Source organism: Protomyctophum parallelum, assembly GCF_964188405.1.
Source record: "Protomyctophum parallelum genome assembly, chromosome: 6".
Classification (NCBI taxonomy): Eukaryota; Metazoa; Chordata; class Actinopteri; order Myctophiformes; family Myctophidae; genus Protomyctophum; species Protomyctophum parallelum.
Window position 1 is genome coordinate 36,652,105 of NC_139701.1, and position 19,388 is coordinate 36,671,492.

At 43.5% G+C, this 19,388-nt stretch overlaps 1 protein-coding gene across 1 annotated transcript in view; it reads right to left on the reverse strand.

Annotated features, from left to right (window-relative positions):
* ncanb (neurocan b) overlaps positions 1 to 19,388 on the reverse strand; it is a 140,084-nt gene that overhangs the window by 21,724 nt on the left and 98,972 nt on the right. The gene's annotated exons all lie outside the window — the stretch shown is intronic.

The window sequence follows — 19,388 nt, forward strand, 5'->3', positions numbered from 1 at the left end:
GATGCCTATAGTTTATAGTTTATTTCTACCCCCTAGTAAAATAAACTACTTCCAGTTCCCACGGCTATGCTCTCAATCACAGCTGGAATACTGGCAGATGTATGCGATTTGGATTATAGCTTTAGGTCTGGGTTCGAAAAAGGGGTTACGCTTCATCAATGGGATTCTCTGTGGAGCGCTAAAGCACAAATCCAGTAAGTAACTAGAAAAAGTGCCATTCTGGTCTCCACCAGGAGGATAGGAGTGTGTGTGATGTTTGGCAAAATGTTTAGGAGTAATATAAACATGTTTTTTTGTTTGTTTGTTTCTTGCAACAGTTTTCTTCATTTTGTTGAGGAAATGCAGAGCCAGATCACTCATAACATCTCTGAGGATAGAATTCTGGATGAGCAGGACATGTGCAGCATTTTGTACAAAACGGGCTACTCCTGAAAACTTCGTAAGGCAATCTTAGCTAATCAGTGTAGAATCTGAGAAATCCAACAGGCTCGTCTTGATCACATGACTACAGAGATCATGTGTACCGATTTGCGTGAGATTTGGATGAAATCTGTGCGACTAACATAAACAATGTGTTTTGCAGAAATCGGCCTCATGGTGGCGCTATAACCAGCAGATGGGGATGCAGGGAAAATGTTTTTCCATGAAGGACGGAAGGACACACACGGACGGAGTTCAAAACAATGCCTTCGGCCTGGTGGAGACAATAAGTAAAGAAAACACATAGATTGCACGTCTCATACTCCAAGACAAGCAGGACAAAATACTCACTTAACACATACTTACACTTTCTTATTTGTAACAACAGAAAAAGGCAAATAAGAGCCTTCCTCAGAGAACTCTATAGAACACAGATTAAACTCAGCAATACAGAAGGGCAGAAATGGCACACAGCTGTGGTTTGGACTTTGGACAACTATAGGATCCAATTACTTTTCATATCCCATGATTCTACTGTAGATACAAGGACCAATCAATCACAGATGTAATTAGTTTGCATGTTCTCCCCGTGTCCCCTAGGGTAGGTACCCTCGCAAAAAACATGCTGTAATCCTGGTCTCTAAACTACCTCCCCCTGGCCAGCCTGATGGAGGGGAAAGGAACTGGTCGGAATAATGTGTTCTTTCCACACGCTACGTCCAGCCAGTGAAACTCTCCCCTATCAGGTGAAAAGAAGCAGCTTGGACTCCTCATGCATAGATGGAAGCATGAGGTCAGTCCCTCCCCAGGTTGGCAGAGGAAGTGTAGTGCCCAGGATTACATTAGATAATTGACACTGAGTGAAAAAATGGGTTGCAAATTCGTGGGATAAAAATGATAAAATAAAATAAACAAATGTAATGATGTTGATTTAAAGCCTATAATATAGTATGACGCTACACATAATTCAGTTTATGCAATCAAGGACATAGATCACAGCCAGTCCTAACCTAAAAAGTTGATGTAGTCATCATTCATTCCATGTGGTGTAAGTGTGAGTGTGTTTCTAACATGTCATTGGTCACACAGGTTTGACCAATGGTAAAGAAGCGTGTATGTGGTTGACCCCACTTGGCAGGCTTTTCACTTGTACATTTCTTTCAGTGAGCCAACCACTTTAATGTAAATAAAATGAAATACGGTACATACCAGTAAATCAGCACTGCCCACAATCCGCAAGACAAGATGGGTCAAATTAGCACGTTCAACGCCTTGGTATGCATATATACTTAATACTTTTGCCCTTCAGACGTGTAAAAGTGACCGTGCCCTAAGGGTACGGTCTCACATATGTCCATATACATATTATAATTCTTCTGAAGGGGAGTAAACATAATGCCTGCCTAACATGGTCAAAACATTTGCAGATCTGCATTTTATTTTCCACCCTGACTAACTTTTAGACAGACAAGCTCCTGCTATTTCATAGCACTTTGAAGTTCATTCTAGGCCAATGGAGCAGACAACTGGAAGACCTTTTCTTATTTTAAAGGAGGATACTGTTTTGAGAACATAGCCAATAAATGTAATGGTACTGCAGGGTTATGAATGTGCATAAATATAATGGAAACTGTCTAAGTATTGCCCTAAAAACGTAGAGGTACCAGTGACTCAGCCTGTGCAAAGTTAAGGAGGGCCAGCCTACACTCATAAAAAGGTACAATGATGTGTTTGAGATTTATAGTCGGTGACAAACCTCAGCACCCCCGTGGTACCCTAGTGTCTAGCAGACATATTGCTGCCACAGGAGTATGCATCCATAGAGTGTCGCCATAATCTATTGCTGGCGAGAAGGTAGGCGAAACAAGCCAAGTGCTGTGAAATACTTTCACATTTGATTTGTGTTTTTTGATATGTATGGATCTGGATTCTCAACGCGTATAGATCTGACACTGAATGTGGCTTCCCAGCAGGGTTGGGGGGGATCGGGGGGGGTTCTCTAGTGACTATGTTCCTCTCTCTCAGTGCCAGTTTGTCTTTGGACCTAATGCCTACAGGCTCTTTTCCTCATATTGAGTTCTCTTGGTATTTTTAATCACTTTGTTCATCTGGACCTTGCCTTTTGTCTTTTCCTATGCATATTTTTGGACAGGCTCCCTCCCTTTGTACCAAACCTCTGAAAGTGAAGACCGTTTTTGAGTCCATTGAGTCCTCTAACTCCAACAGCTGTTACAAATGCTTTGGGGCCTGAATCAGACTTGCATGCATACAAATTTATTTTGTGTTCTGCCAGGCAGAAAGTTCTGAACTGTGCAGAGAGTTCAAGGTTCAATGTTTTCTTTATTATCTCCGCTACAGGCTAGAGATTATATTATATATTGTCTATTTGTCTATGAACAGCTAATCTCCAGCATTGCTGGACCGATGCCTGAAATGTTGCATACACACTTACAGGAGGCCAAGGAAGAACCTCCACCCTGAATGTTAGAAAATTGGCCTCATGGTGGTGCTATAAAAGATTTTCTGCCATGTTTTCTTCAAAACACAACTTTTTGCTTGTCCAAAACTATCCTTTATCAATGTGACGTACAAACCAGCATACATTTCAGCCCAGCAATGAGCTTACGCTCACGCCCAAGAAGGATTTATCAAGCAATCCTATACTGTACAGCCAATCCTGGCGTACATTTGGTCTGAGCTTTGATAAATATCATGGCTGAAACCGTCATTTAAATAACATTCCCTTAAATAATCTCAAAATGGCCCGATTTTTACGACATGAAGAACTGGAATCCGAACAAACAACGTATGGAAAGCCAATAAGAAAGTGTTTCCACCGGCCGCCTCGCTGCCTGTCATGTCTCCCCCCCAATCATATTGAATGGAATACGTCTGTATATTAATTTAACCAATTACGAGCTGTGCGCAGTGTGTGTGTCAGAAGATTTCGCCTGGGGACAAAAAAATCTAAACATATGCATCCTCTTTTTAATTCTAGCCATAAGTAAAGATAATGAAAGAAAACCTGAATAATGAATGAAATAATACTTTGTTGAATAACACCAATCAAATTGTCATGAAACGTGCACACTATAGTAGCTGCGTCCTCCCGGTCATGGTCCATGACTGACAGTCTGACACCACGGTTGTCACCACGGTTGAGAGTTCATAGCCTATGAACATTTATGGAGAGACTGCTTCATGCGTAAACAATAAACATTAATGGATGAAGGCTATGGTGTAGGGTGGCCTGGTTACCTCCGAACTAGCCTGACCCAGAGCGAGACATTTCTCGTCTAGAGGGGCGGGTCGCGCCTCAGAAATGCGCGCACCCTGATTGGATCTCATCGATCTGTCCGTCACCCCCGGCCCCTCCTCTCCCCCCTAGTGCAGCGCTACGTCACATCATTTAGAGCGACGCCCACCCGGAAGGGTTGACTCCCACTTTTAGACTTGTTCAGCCCACGGCTTTTTCCAGGCTTTCATCTTTCGCGCAGACGAAATGAAAGCCTGGCTATCGAGGCTACCTCCGAACTACTGCTGGGGTCCCGTGGTTAAAATAATCTTCCACAAATACAGCCTATGAAACGAAACACAACAAATATATCTGGGTATTGATATTGAATACCTCAAGGGATGCGACCGTGACGTATATACCGTGCGCCCTCTTTAACTTGAGATTTACAATGCTAGCCCTTTTCACAAACTGATGGTGTATATTATAGTACGTTGTGGGTTGTATATTGAGATGGCAGGTAGGTGACATTGAAAAGGACAAATCAAACATATGGGACACTTTATTAGAACACAAAAAAAATTGCTACAGCGATATGACATCTCTCATAGGGATTGCATTGACAGCTGCAGTACAACATTCAAACGGACCAGAAGTGGGGCCGCTAGCTGTCTCATTTTGGGGCGTGACATTTGTAGTCCATGTGTGTCTGGTGAGGAAAATGGAGAACACAGGGCATCTATGAAACAATTCAAGGCCAACATGTATGTTGGGAATTATAGGCTGATTCAGGGTATATGTTTTGTTGTGGATTTCTCCTTTAACAGAGCCAGCCACTGTTTAAATGGACAATGCTGCTCCGCATGTCTACAATAGAAAAAACTGTTTTAGACATATCCTACACGAGCTCAGACTTGACGTGAGATCTGAGCATACCGTATAGGCGTACGCCCATTATTTGGTCTACACCACTTTGATAAATGAGGGCCAGTATCTCTGGGGTCATGCAATCAAGATGTATCAGCTAGATTTAGCAAGATGTATAGGCTATGATTGGCTATGGCTATGGCTGAAGGTTTGCAGGCTACCCCGCCTGTCGGAGATCTGTTGAGATCTGTCGATCTGTTGTTACAACTTGTGCACGGTCGGGTACGTGTGAGAGTGGAATGATTTTGCTATATGGTTCCTCAGACATAAGCAATAACAGTAATAACAAACAACAGGAAACCTTAAGAGAATGGCAAAGAACAAAACAAGGAATAATCGAAGCAAAAGAGTAGCAGCGGTATCAAATCAATTCGAACCATTGGTGCCAGGTTCTTCCTCCTAAGCACAGTCTAACAATAAATCGAGAAGAGAGAGAGCAACAGATACAAGGACATCAAAACCAAACAAACTTGGCCTGCTTTGTCAGATCTTAAAACTTATTTTGTGACATTGCCTTGCTCTCTGCATGACAGCTAGCCTCAAAGCTTGGCATCAAATCAACCTCTTCAAATATTTATTCAAGTTTCCTTTCTTTTCTCTCCTTTTCACTGTACTGTAAATGTTTAAATGTTTTAATGTTTCAATTTTGTTAACTCTGAGAGTTAACAAAATTAACCTACACTAATTATGAAAACCATTCCCTCAAACCCAAAGACAATCCTCTATGTGGTTCACATCATTTCTCAGATTTGTCAGACTGATTCAAATACACGCATATGGACGCAATCAAGCAAGCACGCAGCAGCACACACACAGCTGAAAGGACACACAAGATTTTACAGTGTGGGTCTGAGGGGCGTGGAGGGCGAGTGGAGGGCAGGGGGGTGGTGTGGGGACATTTTAGCGATTAATATTCGCAGAGAGACAGAATGAGCGGTTAGGAAATAAAAGGCCAAACACTTCCAGCTGACTGATTGGGTCATTTATCCACTTCACCAAGTGATATTTCTGCATCGTGACTTTTCAGACCCCACCGATGATGGAGCGCATTTTGTATGTGTGTATAGGTATATGTGCGTTTGTGTGTGTGTGTGTGTGTTAGAGAGAGAGAGAACGACATAGAGATTGTATGCGAGCAGCCTGTGTCTACGTGTGTGTATGTGTGTGTGTGTGTGTGTGTGTGTGTGTGTGTGTGCGTGTGAGAGAGAGTGCGTGTGTGTGTGTGTGTGAGAGAGAGTGCGTGCGTGTGCAGGCTCGTATGAGTGTGTGTGTGTGTGTGTGTGTGTGTGTGCGCGCGCGTGCGTGTGTGTGTGTGTGTGTCAGAGCATGCTGTCATCCTCGTTCCCCCTCCTGTGCGACTCCCTTTGAAGAGTGACAGCTCAGTGTTGCCATTTGCAAGAGGACAGACGACAACAGGCCACAGAGAGAGAGAGAAAGGGGGGGGTGGAGAGAGGAGGAACAGAGGGAAGGGTACGCAGCAAGATCCTCGTTTAACTCCAATACATCTCATGGGTCCATTTGTGTCCATTTCCACGTTATAAACATAAACATGGGGCACTTAAAGGTCCAATGACATGACGCCCCAAAAATATCATTAATGTTTACTGTACGTCACGTGGTCTCAGTGAAAACAGTCGGAAAACTTGCGCAACGGGGCGCACTCAAGCCCCCAGAGTGGCTGGCCAACGTTGAAGCCGCGAGACGTAGTGGTCAGAGCTGGAACTTTGAACATTCAGTGGATTTTCTGTGGTCTGAAGTTTTCTTTGGGGTTTTTTGGGCCTTTTGAGCTACAATGAAAACAGGCAACACAGTGAAACAGTGACATCTGCTGGCAAATCCCATTGACATATATGGGATTTGCAGTAAGTGACGTCACTTACTGCCGGCAAATCAGAGCACCTGTTTGAGCCAGAAAACCCCAGATCACAGAAAATCTACTGAATGTTAAAAGTTCATGTTTTTTGGGTGCAATTGAGATTAGAAAACCTAAAAAAAAACAAGAACAATTCCAAAACTTTTTTTTTGTCACAATCCCTTTAAACTCACTGTTAGACCGGGCGGGGACGAGGGGCTGCTTCAGTGCTTCAGCTACATGTGGGTAGATCCAAATAGGCACGCATGCAACTCGAGGATGCATGCATGGGCGCTTGTTATTAAGCGGTGGAGCCACGGAAAAAATATTATGGAGGATCGGCTTGTTGAGGATACGTTGGGGTCCGTATATATACAGACCTGGCAAATAACGCCCCCTAGCTGGGGGGTATACGGACATGGGAGAGAAATAATTAATTTACCTGGGGGCTCCCTGGAACCGACCTAAGGGACCCCTGGGGGTCCACGGTCCCCCACATTGAAAACCACTGTTGTGTAGAGGATGTGCAGATAGCCAGGGATCGACAGAAGGTGAGAATGTGTATGTGAGGAGAAGGTGGGAATGCTAGCGGACTCATTAATTAATGGCCATTACCAGTGCAGTGATGAGTAATGGGACAGCCTCCTGGTGTGATTCTCACAATTAAGTCAAATGGATGTTACAGTGGCGCACCTAGAGACGGTAGGAGGATGACTGATGCAGGGCCAAACATTCATTCTGCGTAATTAGCCAATCGACCTGTCTCTGCAGAAAGACACTGATGGACGAAGACAAGGTGACGGCGAGGACACTCGTGCCCGTGCACACACATGCATGGACACACCATGGGACGCACAGTTGTGCACACACTCCACGCACGCACGCAGCATGCACGCATGCACACGCGCACACACACACACACACACACACACACACACACACACACACACACACACACACACACATACACACACACACACACACACACACGTCACACACACATCCAATCGTTATCTATTTTGGATAAGACTCAGTCATTCGGCCTTCATCCATGTTTCTTATCAGTGGGTATACCATGCAGTTGTTGGCCATTGACCTGGCATATGCATAATGCATGTTTACGTTTTCCCGAATTTTAAGATGTTTATTTAGCCTTTTTGACACAGGCTATGGGATCTGTAATTGTCAACTAGGCAGAATTATACATACAATTTTTAGAATATAAAAACTGTATAGGATATATTATAACCAGAAGGTTGCAGGTTCGATTCCCGCCGGGGACTCTGTGGGTGCTGGGGGCGTGTGTCCCTACTGCCTCCCCCTGCCTGATAGAGGGGAAAGCAACTAGTTGGAATAACGTGTTCCTGTCATGCTACTGTACGTGACGTCCTACTGGAAAACTCCCCCCTGTCAGGTGATAAGAAGTAGCCTTCTCACTTCTCATGCATTGAAGGAAGTATATGAGCTCAGTTTAGGCCTCTCCCCACGTGGACAGAGGGAGAGTAGTGCCCAGGATTACAGCTATAGGCAATTGGCACCGGCTGAAATGAATGGGTTACAAAAATCGTGGGATAAAAAAACCCATTGCTGCTTATCACAGATTAAGTGCTTGTTCTGCGGAATGTACACAAAAATTGTAACTGTTATTCAAACTCAAAACTTTACTGTGGGAAGGCTATACTATAATGACCCTTCATTTCAGAGGAGTTGGACAGCTTCCACCACTCTTCTAGGGGCAGACAACCTTATTGTTTAATGCCTCACTCTTCTAGGGGCAGACAACCTTATTGTTTAATGCCTCACTCTTCTAGGGGCAGACAACCTTATTGTTTGTTTAATGCCTCACTCTTCTAGGGGCAGACAACCTTATTGTTTAATGCCTCACTCTTCTAGGGGCAGACAACCTTATTGTTTGTTTAATGCCTCACTCTTCTAGGGGCAGACAACCTTATTGTTTAATGCCTCACTCTTGTGGCAGACAACCTTATTGTGTAATGCCTCACTCTTCTAGCGGCAGACAACCTTATTGTTTAATGCCTCTTCTAGCGGCAGACAACCTTATTGTTTAATGCCTCACTCTTCTAGCGGCAGACAACCTTATTGTTTAATGCCTCACTCTTCTAGCGGCAGACAACCTTATTGTTTAATGCCTCACTCTTCTAGGGGCAGACAACCTTATTGTTTAATGCCTCACTCTTCTAGTGGCAGACAACCTTATTGTTTAATGCCTCACTCTTCTAGGGGCAGACAACCTTATTGTTTAATGCCTCACTCTTCTAGCGGCAGACAACCTTATTGTTTAATGCCTCTTCTAGCGGCAGACAACCTTATTGTTTAATGCCTCTTCTAGCGGCAGACAACCTTATTGTTTAATGCCTCACTCTTCTAGCGGGAGACAACCTTATTGTTTAATGCTTCACTCTTCTAGCGGCAGACAACCTTATTGTTTAATGCCTCACTCTTCCAGCGGCAGACAACCTTATTGTTTAATGCCTCACTTTTCTAGGGGCAGATAACCTTATTGTTTAATGCCTCACTCTTCTAGCGGCAGACAACCTTATTGTTTAATGCCTCACTCTTCTAGCGGCAGACAACCTTATTGTTTAATGCCTCACTCTTCTAGGGGCAGACAACCTTATTGTTTAATGCCTCACTCTTGAGGCAGACAACCTTATTGTGTAATGCCTCACTCTTCTAGCGGCAGACAACCTTATTGTTTAATGCCTCTTCTAGCGGCAGACAACCTTATTGTTTAATGCCTCACTCTTCTAGCGGCAGACAACCTTATTGTTTAATGCCTCACTCTTCTAGCGGCAGACAACCTTATTGTTTAATGCCTCACTCTTCTAGGGGCAGACAAACTTATTGTTTAATGCCTCACTCTTCTAGTGGCAGACAACCTTATTGTTTAATGCCTCACTCTTCTAGGGGCAGACAACCTTATTGTTTAATGCCTCACTCTTCTAGCGGCAGACAACCTTATTGTTTAATGCCTCTTCTAGCGGCAGACAACCTTATTGTTTAATGCCTCACTCTTCTAGCAGCAGACAACCTTATTGTTTAATGCCTCACTCTTCCAGCGGCAGACAACCTTATTGTTTAATGCCTCACTCTTCTAGGGGCAGACAACCTTATTGTTTAATGCCTCTTCTAGCGGCAGACAACCTTATTGTTTAATGCCTCACTCTTCTAGCGGCAGACAACCTTATTGTTTAATGCCTCACTCTTCTAGCGGCAGACAACCTTATTGTTTAATGCCTCACTCTTCTAGGGGCAGACAAACTTATTGTTTAATGCCTCACTCTTCTAGTGGCAGACAACCTTATTGTTTAATGCCTCACTCTTCTAGGGGCAGACAACCTTATTGTTTAATGCCTCACTCTTCTAGCGGCAGACAACCTTATTGTTTAATGCCTCTTCTAGCGGCAGACAACCTTATTGTTTAATGCCTCACTCTTCTAGCAGCAGACAACCTTATTGTTTAATGCCTCACTCTTCCAGCGGCAGACAACCTTATTGTTTAATGCCTCACTCTTCTAGGGGCAGACAACCTTATTGTTTAATGCCTCACTCTTCTAGCGGCAGACAACCTTATTGTTTAATACCTCACCCTTCTAGCGGCAGACAACCTTATTGTTTAATGCCTCACTCTTCTATAGCGGCAGACAACCTTATTGTTTAATGCCTCACTCTTCTAGGGGCAGACAACCTTATTGTTTAATGCTTCACTCTTCTAGGGGCAGAAAACCTTATTGTTTAATGCCTCACTCTTCTAGCGGGAGACAACCTTATTGTTTAATGCCTCACTCTTCTAGCGGCAGACAACCTTATTGTTTAATGCCTCACTCTTCTAGCGGCAGACAACCTTATTGTTTAATGCTTCACTCTTCTAGCGGCAGACAACCTTATTGTTTAATGCCTCACTCTTCTAGCGGCAGACAACCTTATTGTTTAATGCCTCACTCTTCTAGCGGGAGACAACCTTATTGTTTAATGCATCACTCTTCTAGCGGCAGACAACCTTATTGTTTAATGCCTCACTCTTCTAGCGGTAGACAACCTTATTGTTTAATGCATCACTCTTCTAGCGGCAGACAACCTTATTGTTTAATTCCTCACTCTTCTAGGGGCAGACAACCTTATTGTTTAATGCCTCACTCTTCTAGCGGCAGACAACCTTATTGTTTAATGCCTCACTCTTCTAGGGGCAGACAACCTTATTGTTTAATGCCTCTTCTAGCGGCAGACAACCTTATTGTTTAATGCCTCACTCTTCTAGCGGCAGACAACCTTATTGTTTAATGCCTCACTCTTCTAGCGGCAGACAACCTTATTGTTTAATGCCTCACTCTTCTAGGGGCAGACAAACTTATTGTTTAATGCCTCACTCTTCTAGTGGCAGACAACCTTATTGTTTAATGCCTCACTCTTCTAGGGGCAGACAACCTTATTGTTTAATGCCTCACTCTTCTAGCGGCAGACAACCTTATTGTTTAATGCCTCTTCTAGCGGCAGACAACCTTATTGTTTAATGCCTCACTCTTCTAGCAGCAGACAACCTTATTGTTTAATGCCTCACTCTTCCAGCGGCAGACAACCTTATTGTTTAATGCCTCACTCTTCTAGGGGCAGACAACCTTATTGTTTAATGCCTCACTCTTCTAGCGGCAGACAACCTTATTGTTTAATACCTCACCCTTCTAGCGGCAGACAACCTTATTGTTTAATGCCTCACTCTTCTATAGCGGCAGACAACCTTATTGTTTAATGCCTCACTCTTCTAGGGGCAGACAACCTTATTGTTTAATGCTTCACTCTTCTAGGGGCAGAAAACCTTATTGTTTAATGCCTCACTCTTCTAGCGGGAGACAACCTTATTGTTTAATGCCTCACTCTTCTAGCGGCAGACAACCTTATTGTTTAATGCCTCACTCTTCTAGCGGCAGACAACCTTATTGTTTAATGCTTCACTCTTCTAGCGGCAGACAACCTTATTGTTTAATGCCTCACTCTTCTAGCGGCAGACAACCTTATTGTTTAATGCCTCACTCTTCTAGCGGGAGACAACCTTATTGTTTAATGCATCACTCTTCTAGCGGCAGACAACCTTATTGTTTAATGCCTCACTCTTCTAGCGGTAGACAACCTTATTGTTTAATGCATCACTCTTCTAGCGGCAGACAACCTTATTGTTTAATTCCTCACTCTTCTAGGGGCAGACAACCTTATTGTTTAATGCCTCACTCTTCTAGCGGCAGACAACCTTATTGTTTAATGCCTCGCTCTTCTAGGGGCAGACAACCTTATTGTTTAATGCCTCACTCTTCTAGCAGCAGACAACCTTATTGTTTAATGCCTCACTCTTCTATAGCGGCAGACAACCTTATTGTTTAATGCCTCTTCTAGCGGCAGACCTTATTGTTTAATGCCTCTCCTAGGGGCAGACAACCTTATTGTTTAATGCCTCTTCTAGGGGCAGACAACCTTATTGTTTAATGCCTCTTCTAGGGGCAGACAACCTTATTGTTTAATGCCTCTTCTAGGGGCAGACAACCTTATTGTTTTATGCCTCTTCCCCCGAACGTGTTAGGCTTAGTTATACCATTCATTAATGCATAATTATAGCAAGGAGAATATAGACTGTCTGCCGCACCTGCACTGCCAGCCCCATCTCCTCCTCCACCATTTCCCATATGTCTATCCTTCTTCCTTTAAACCCTCTCTCTCTCTCTCTCTCTCTCTCTCTCTCTCTCTCTGCTCTACCTCTTCACAGCTTCTCCCCTCTTCTCATGCATATAAGCTCCATACCTGCTGGGAAAGCGAGTGACAGTTGCTCTAGGAATGCACACTAATTAAGCACCCTTTCTTTCTTCTATACAGGCGAACGGCAAAGACAATAGCATATGGCCTGTATAGGAGCTATACTTTCCTTTCATTCTGCTCATCAGTAGCCAAGTTGTTGCAAAACTTCTGGGATAATGTCTTGCTTCGTGTGTGTGCGTGCATGTACGTGTGCACATGGAGAAGTTAAAACAGTTGTCAAGACGTGGCGTGTGCGCCTCTTGACATGATATTACAATGCATGAATCTTCATTAGTAGTTAATACCCTCCGCCGACCCACAGGTCAACCAAAAATGAATTTGGCTGTGTCGCACTTTCTGCTGAATCGTAGCTTTTGACTGCAGCACAGCAGTGCACTGCCAGTGCAGGCAGGGCACAGAGCACAGAACACAGCATCACAGCTGTCCCCGACGATGCCCTGTGACAAAACAGATCTGCTCTCCCTCTGGTCCTATAACTTGCGTGACACTCGGACATTGAGTTAAAAAAATAAAACAGAAAAGGACAAACAAACACAGCAGAGCCAGAGACCAATCGCACATCAAAAGATGCTGCATGCTGCGGTAAACTGCAATGCATTCAAAACTAATGTGATAAAGAGCTGGGAATGCAAGACTGGAATCCACAGCCCCACAGGCAGGCACCAGGAACAGAGTGAGCCCACGGTGACCGAGAGCCAGTGGTGGACAATAACTTTGGCTACTTTCACTTTGATTTCACTACATTTCTAGGAAGGGAAAAAGTATTTCCACAGCACAACATAGGGACATTACAACATAGGGACATTGGGTCCGCGGAGAAGGGGGTCCCCACGGAATTTGGCGCGGGGGTCCCCGCGGTAGTCTGCAATGCGTGTCGTCACGTCATGCCGGTCACATTGATGCGTGTGGTTTATTTGCCACATATGCCTGGTTGCTGGCGTCAATTTCCACACGGCTAGTATCTGTTGCATGTATGTTGTGACTCTTCTTCATGGCGTGCAGACTATGGGATGTTATCCCCATAGGTTGTTGCTGGAGACAAGGCAGCCAATCAGCAATCAGAAGTACTCGTCAGTACGGTTGCCAGTGTTGCCAACTGTCGTAACAGAAATAAGCTATAACCAACCTCCAAAAACCAGCCAAGCAACTGTGAGCGAAAAAACAAGCGAAGCTTGGCTGGAAATAAGCGGACTTGGCAACCCACTCAGCAGTGAGACTAGGGTGACGTGTCTGTCTCATGGGGTCGCAAGTTTTATACCTATTCATAGACCAGCCGCTTTGCAAGCAAGCAGCTGGTAAAAATAGCAGATCTACAAGCTCACAACGTGCTGCGACGTGATGCATTGTGAGCTTTTACTTATTTATTTTTTGTTCTGTGCAGGCAAAGAACAGGACAACACCCTCTAGAGGAAGAAATCCTCAAAAGATGCTGGTGATGGATTGGATTGGATTGCATCTAATATTACAAGATGTCCCCTGTTCTGGAACCCACTAGGGAAAAGGAAGAGGGGCCGAACACCTTGTGGTATGACCTGGATGCAGATGTCAAGAGATGAGCCACACATGGGGACAGCTGGAGAAACTCGTGATGCCCGGAGAAGACTTGTTTGTGGCCTATATGCCCAAAGCTGGGCTATAGGCAGCCATACATACTGTAAGTAAGTAAGTAAGTAACATTTCTGGAAAAGAAAATTGATATTTTGGGGTAAAATGTAATGTAAAATGTAAACATTTTCATACAGCAATGCAATAGGAAATTCACTTTGTACTTACTTTGTAATTTTGCATACTTTTCAAAAGCATCTACTTTTGAATACTTAAGTATTTTTAAAAGCAAGTGCTCCAGTAAACTAACTAAACTAACCCCGGCTCCTCCATTTTAGATACTGTATATTGTACATTCTCAGAGTTACGAGAACAAGAGGATACATTTACCCTCAGAGTTTTACTGCACAACCAGTTAAAGCAGTTAAAACTAAACAGTGTCTACTGTTCTTCAAGCATGAGTGCATGAATCCAATCTGAAAACTTGACCTCTACTGGCACAGGTTAGCTATAGGCTGGCTACTTTCTACTGAAATATGTCAAGAGGGAGGTGATTTGTAGTCTGGCAGGGGTACTTTGAGCAGTATAATGATATTAAGAAATGATTTCCAAAATGCTATATCCATTATTTTTTACCTGATGTGCATTACTCATTCTGTCTGGGTAAAATTGTGTCAGCCTAGGAAATTGATGACTGTCTGCGTAATGTCTACTATCTTTTAAAACATATTGAAATTAGTTTTACTTTCGTGCCATCAATTTCATAATATGCTTGCTCTCGCGCTATAATTTTTGTAGTTGGGAGATGGAGTGAAACTCTTCACACACAGGAAGGCGTGCAGAGAGAACATGTCTGCAAAATACAATGAAAGACAGTGTCAAGCGTGCACGCATGCACACAAACACGTGCAAACGCAAATGCACCAGTGCACGTACTCGCGTGCACACACACAAAATCATGTTGTATGCATGCTCGACAAAGCCGGATGCGCCGAAACCTCAGACCACTGCTCCACCTGAGCACCCTCTTTGGAAGTGTTTATTGGAAGTTTGGATCAACAGAGACAAACTTTACTAACCTAGTATTTAGCAGCGTTTATGGACCACAAGCAGCAAAAGAGCATGTAAATACATCCAGGAAATTATGGATTTTGCCATGGCTCTTTGCAATGACATGCATATTGCACTGAAGTGGACATCACTGTGTTTCAGCATTTTCAGCTTAATATATCTATACCTCCCTGTGCTGTAAGAGAGTGTCAGTCTAGTACCATACTGTGCTGAAGTGCAAATCTATACGTGCTCCAGCTTCCAACATCATATATTCTGTAGCCTCAGGCATCAGAGTCCTGAACAATGACCAAACTGCCATCGTCAACTATCTTTTAACCACCATTTATTCTGGGTCCCTGTACAGTCATATAGGTGAACATTATGCAAAGATAGGTGAAACTTTGACGAAAATACTATAGCAGATCTACAACCTCAAAATGCACACAGACACACAGACATTTAGAGGGGCAAAAAAAGGACACCTTGTACAGCGCATGGAACCGGCCGGTTGCCTTAATAGTGTGAGATTTATAGATTTTGGGGCATAAATAATATATTAGAAGCAGAAGTGGATTTTCTTTCTTTCAAAAGGGCACATTGCTGTCCAGAGGGCAAAGGGCAGGTGCTCTAGCACCACCTAGTGTCTATCTGTGCACGCCAATGCACAATGTGACGCATCACATAAACGTTATTGCCAAGAAGCAATGTTTATACTGTATATTGTTAGCACAGTATGTTACAGTATAACAACATTTCACTGCACATTGAGTATGTGTACTTGAGACTTCTTGAATCTTTAATCTAATACGTGTAAGAAATCTGTAGTGACAAAGTGTAAGTGTGAGGTACTAGAGGCTCACATCTTAAAAATAAATAAAGAAATTATATATGTCTTTTCTTTTATTAAAACTATATATATTTTTTTCTTTTAACAGTCTGCTATATGGCCTCTAATTAATGTTTACTTCATATTACTGCACTAAACATAAATGTAACACATTTCCAGATCCCAAATTAATTTCATTTCACTTCTCAGGTGTGTTCCGCTACTTAATCAATTTCAGCATCACTGGATTGAGCTTTTCAGTTTATTGTCTCCACCAGGCCGAAGGCATGTGGGGAGAGTATGTTTTGCACTCCGTCCGTCCGCGTGTCCGTCCGTTTGTGTGTCCGTCCGTCCGTCCGTCCGTCCGTGTGTCCGTGAGCAGCTAATCTCGGCCACCGTTAACCCGCTCAATGCCACATTTTGCACACACACTCCCTGGATGCCAACGATGAACCTCTGCCCCAAACTTTCCAGAACGGCCTGTTATAGCGCCACCAGGAGGCCGCTTCGTGCAAAACATGTTTTTGCACAGTACACCTACAGATTTTGTCCAAACATCGCGCAAATTGGTACACAGTCTCTCTAGAGCCATTCAACGAAACGGCTCTTTCAGATTTCTCAGACTCCATCCTGATTGGTTAAGATTGGCTTCCAAAGTTCACAGGAGTGCTCAGTTTCAAACAAAATGCTGCAAATCATGAACACATCGCGTGATTTCCGTGAAATTGTGCACCCACATTCCCACTAGGCCGAGGACGAAATGACACATGAACAATTTCAACTCAGCCTCAAGGTGGCGCTATAACTGGCCCAAAAGTGTTTTTACCTCTAACTGCACGGATCTGTGGATAACTTTGTATGCCAACTCCCTAGAGGCCAAGGAAAAACCTTTGCCTGGAATTTTTCACATCTGCTCTTTATAGCGCCACCAGGAGCCCGACATATGTAAAACACATTTTCTATTATTACTCCTTCAGATTTTATCCAAATTTCACGCAAATCGGTACACATGATCTCCATAGTCATGTGATCAAGACAGGCTTTTTTGATTTCTCATATTCCATCCTGCTTGGCCACGATTGGCTCCTACACTTTTCAGGAGTAGCCCGCTTTGTACAAATCGCCACAACTCCTCAACGCAGCGTCCGATTGCGATGAAACTGTGCACGCATATTCCCACTAGGCTGAGGAAGAAATGCCACTTGACAGTTTTCAACAGCCTGATGGTGGCGCTACAACAAGCCAAGTCGCGTCATGCACTCGCACACACACACACACACACACACACACACACAACCGGTCGATGCCAAATTTTGCACACACACTCCCTGGATGCCAACGATGAACCTCTGCCCCAAACTTTCCAGAACGGCCTGTTATAGCGCCACCAGGAGGCCGCTTTGTGCAAAACAAAAACATTGTACCTGCATCCCTCCAACACCAACCTCCGGCCCAAATCTTCCTCAACAGCCTGTTATAGCGCCACCATGAGGCCACAACCTGACCTGCCCTGGTGGAGACCTGTGCCGATTGGCACTTTATCTAGTTCTTGATCTGTTTTAAACCAGGACTATGACTATAATTAAATATTTAATTTCCCCACTGTCACCATTTCATCAGTTCGTGTACAGTTGTGGTGTGAAGCCATTAAAGGTATATTCAGTGATTTCACTTAATTCAAATATCACTTATTTTCCTCTCTACTATAGAGTGTGCTGACCATATAAGGAGTTCCTCCCTGTCCCCAGTTAACCCCTGGGGGTCAAAAAACCTTAGGTTTCGTTTTTGACTCTCTATCCTGATTGGACGAAAGTTTGGGTCCCAAGGCAAAAACGAAACCTACGGTCTACTTACTACACCTTTTACTGAAATTTCTGCTTCAAACACAGACTGGAGCTTGAAGGTGGTCCCATCCCAAAACATTAATTCTACGCACCTGACCAGCACAAATTATAGTTGGTTCAGGGCAATTTGTGCTGAACCCTTCTTGATGCATGTTAATCTCCATTGGTAAAGCAACGAGACAGAAATCATCAAGAATTCAAAACGAGAGTCTAGGCTGAGAGAACGGCATAACAAAAATGTAATTACATTCACTTATTTTGTGACACATATCACTTGTGTGTAATGGAGCAATTTCAACAGATTGCTATTAAATCTCTTTGCAAATTGCAAGAAATGAGCGAGCGTGACTTTAAGTCTTATTATTTAAGTGCAACAGATTAATTATGTTATATTACATTAATCATACAATGGTGCAGCTTTTCTAAGGTCTGGAAAGTCTCTCTCTCTTTCTGTGTGTATGCATTTATGTGTTAGGTGTTCTCTTTTAGTAGGGAAGCACACTGAGATTGCTTTATATGATATGTGCTATATAAATTAAATTGACTAGACTTGACTTGACCAGCCAAAATAAACTGTAATAATAAGCTTTATCTGTAGTACTTTTACAACTGCATTTTATGAGCAAATGAATTCATAAAGCCATAAAGACAAACAATAAAAATGCCAGGCATGAATCAACAACAGGGTACAGTAGTACTAGAAGCACAGACCAGGCAAATGCAAAGATAATGAAAAAAGTGTTAACTCAATGCAAAAAATTATAAACTTGAGACTTCGCAATGGAAACTTGCTACTGTATATTGACTCTCAGATTACATCACCATGGTAACAGGCCAGAGGGAGGTCGAGGGTACCTACTGTAGCGTCAAGGCGCTCAGATGATATACAGTACAGCATATACATGAGGTAGCCTATATAAGAATATATACTGTAAAAGGAACAAATGCACCCAGTGGACTGCCGCAAATGAGACCAAGCACACTGGACAAGCGGTGGGGGTGGAGGGGGGTGCAATTGGCTGACATTTAAGTGGATACGAGTTTCAGTGTAGCAAATGATTGCAAAGTTAAGGACCAGTGTTTTCCTCACAGTCAACCACTCCCTGGGGACCAGAGATCACTCTGACACGCTAAACCACTGCCTGTTGGGAGGAGTACTTTTCACAGCTGAATGTGTGTATGTAGTGAATATTGAGCTGTTAAAGATATATAAAAAAGGGGTGGAAAGACAGAGGCTAAAGCATACACTGCTCCGTCAACCATGAATGTGTCGCCGATACAACAGGAGCTTGGGTGGAATGTTCGCACCCACGCACTAGCCTGGCATGGCCAGACTAGTGTGTGATATTAGTCTAGATATTAGTCTGGAATTTATTTCCAAGGGGGCAGTTAAAAACAGATTCCTACGTCACAGCAAAAAAGTCTCACTTTGAATATGGCTCTGACTGGTCACCCAGGCCACAACTCTGGGGTGAGCGAAATGTAATTCAAACTGAGGAGTGCCACACACACACATAGCATATACTGTAGGTGCACAGCAGATCCCAAGCCAAGTAGATGATGGACCCCTTTCTCTCCTTTATTACAGAAAGGTCACACTTCGACCACTCCTTCCCACCCCAAAGCGCCAACCTAAACCGATTGTATTCTCGAGCGCCTTGAACACCCTATACCAATCAGTTTGAGGAAATGTACTTTCCTCGCATTTTTTAACATTTAAACTCTTTGTACGTAGTTGACTGGAGTTCCCACAAGGTACGCTAGTATTTCCATCTACACTAAATCCCCTGGCTGAAAATACCTGCTTGTACTGTAGATCTGCTATTTTTGCCAAAGGTTTGCCCAGAATAGCTCAGAAAACAC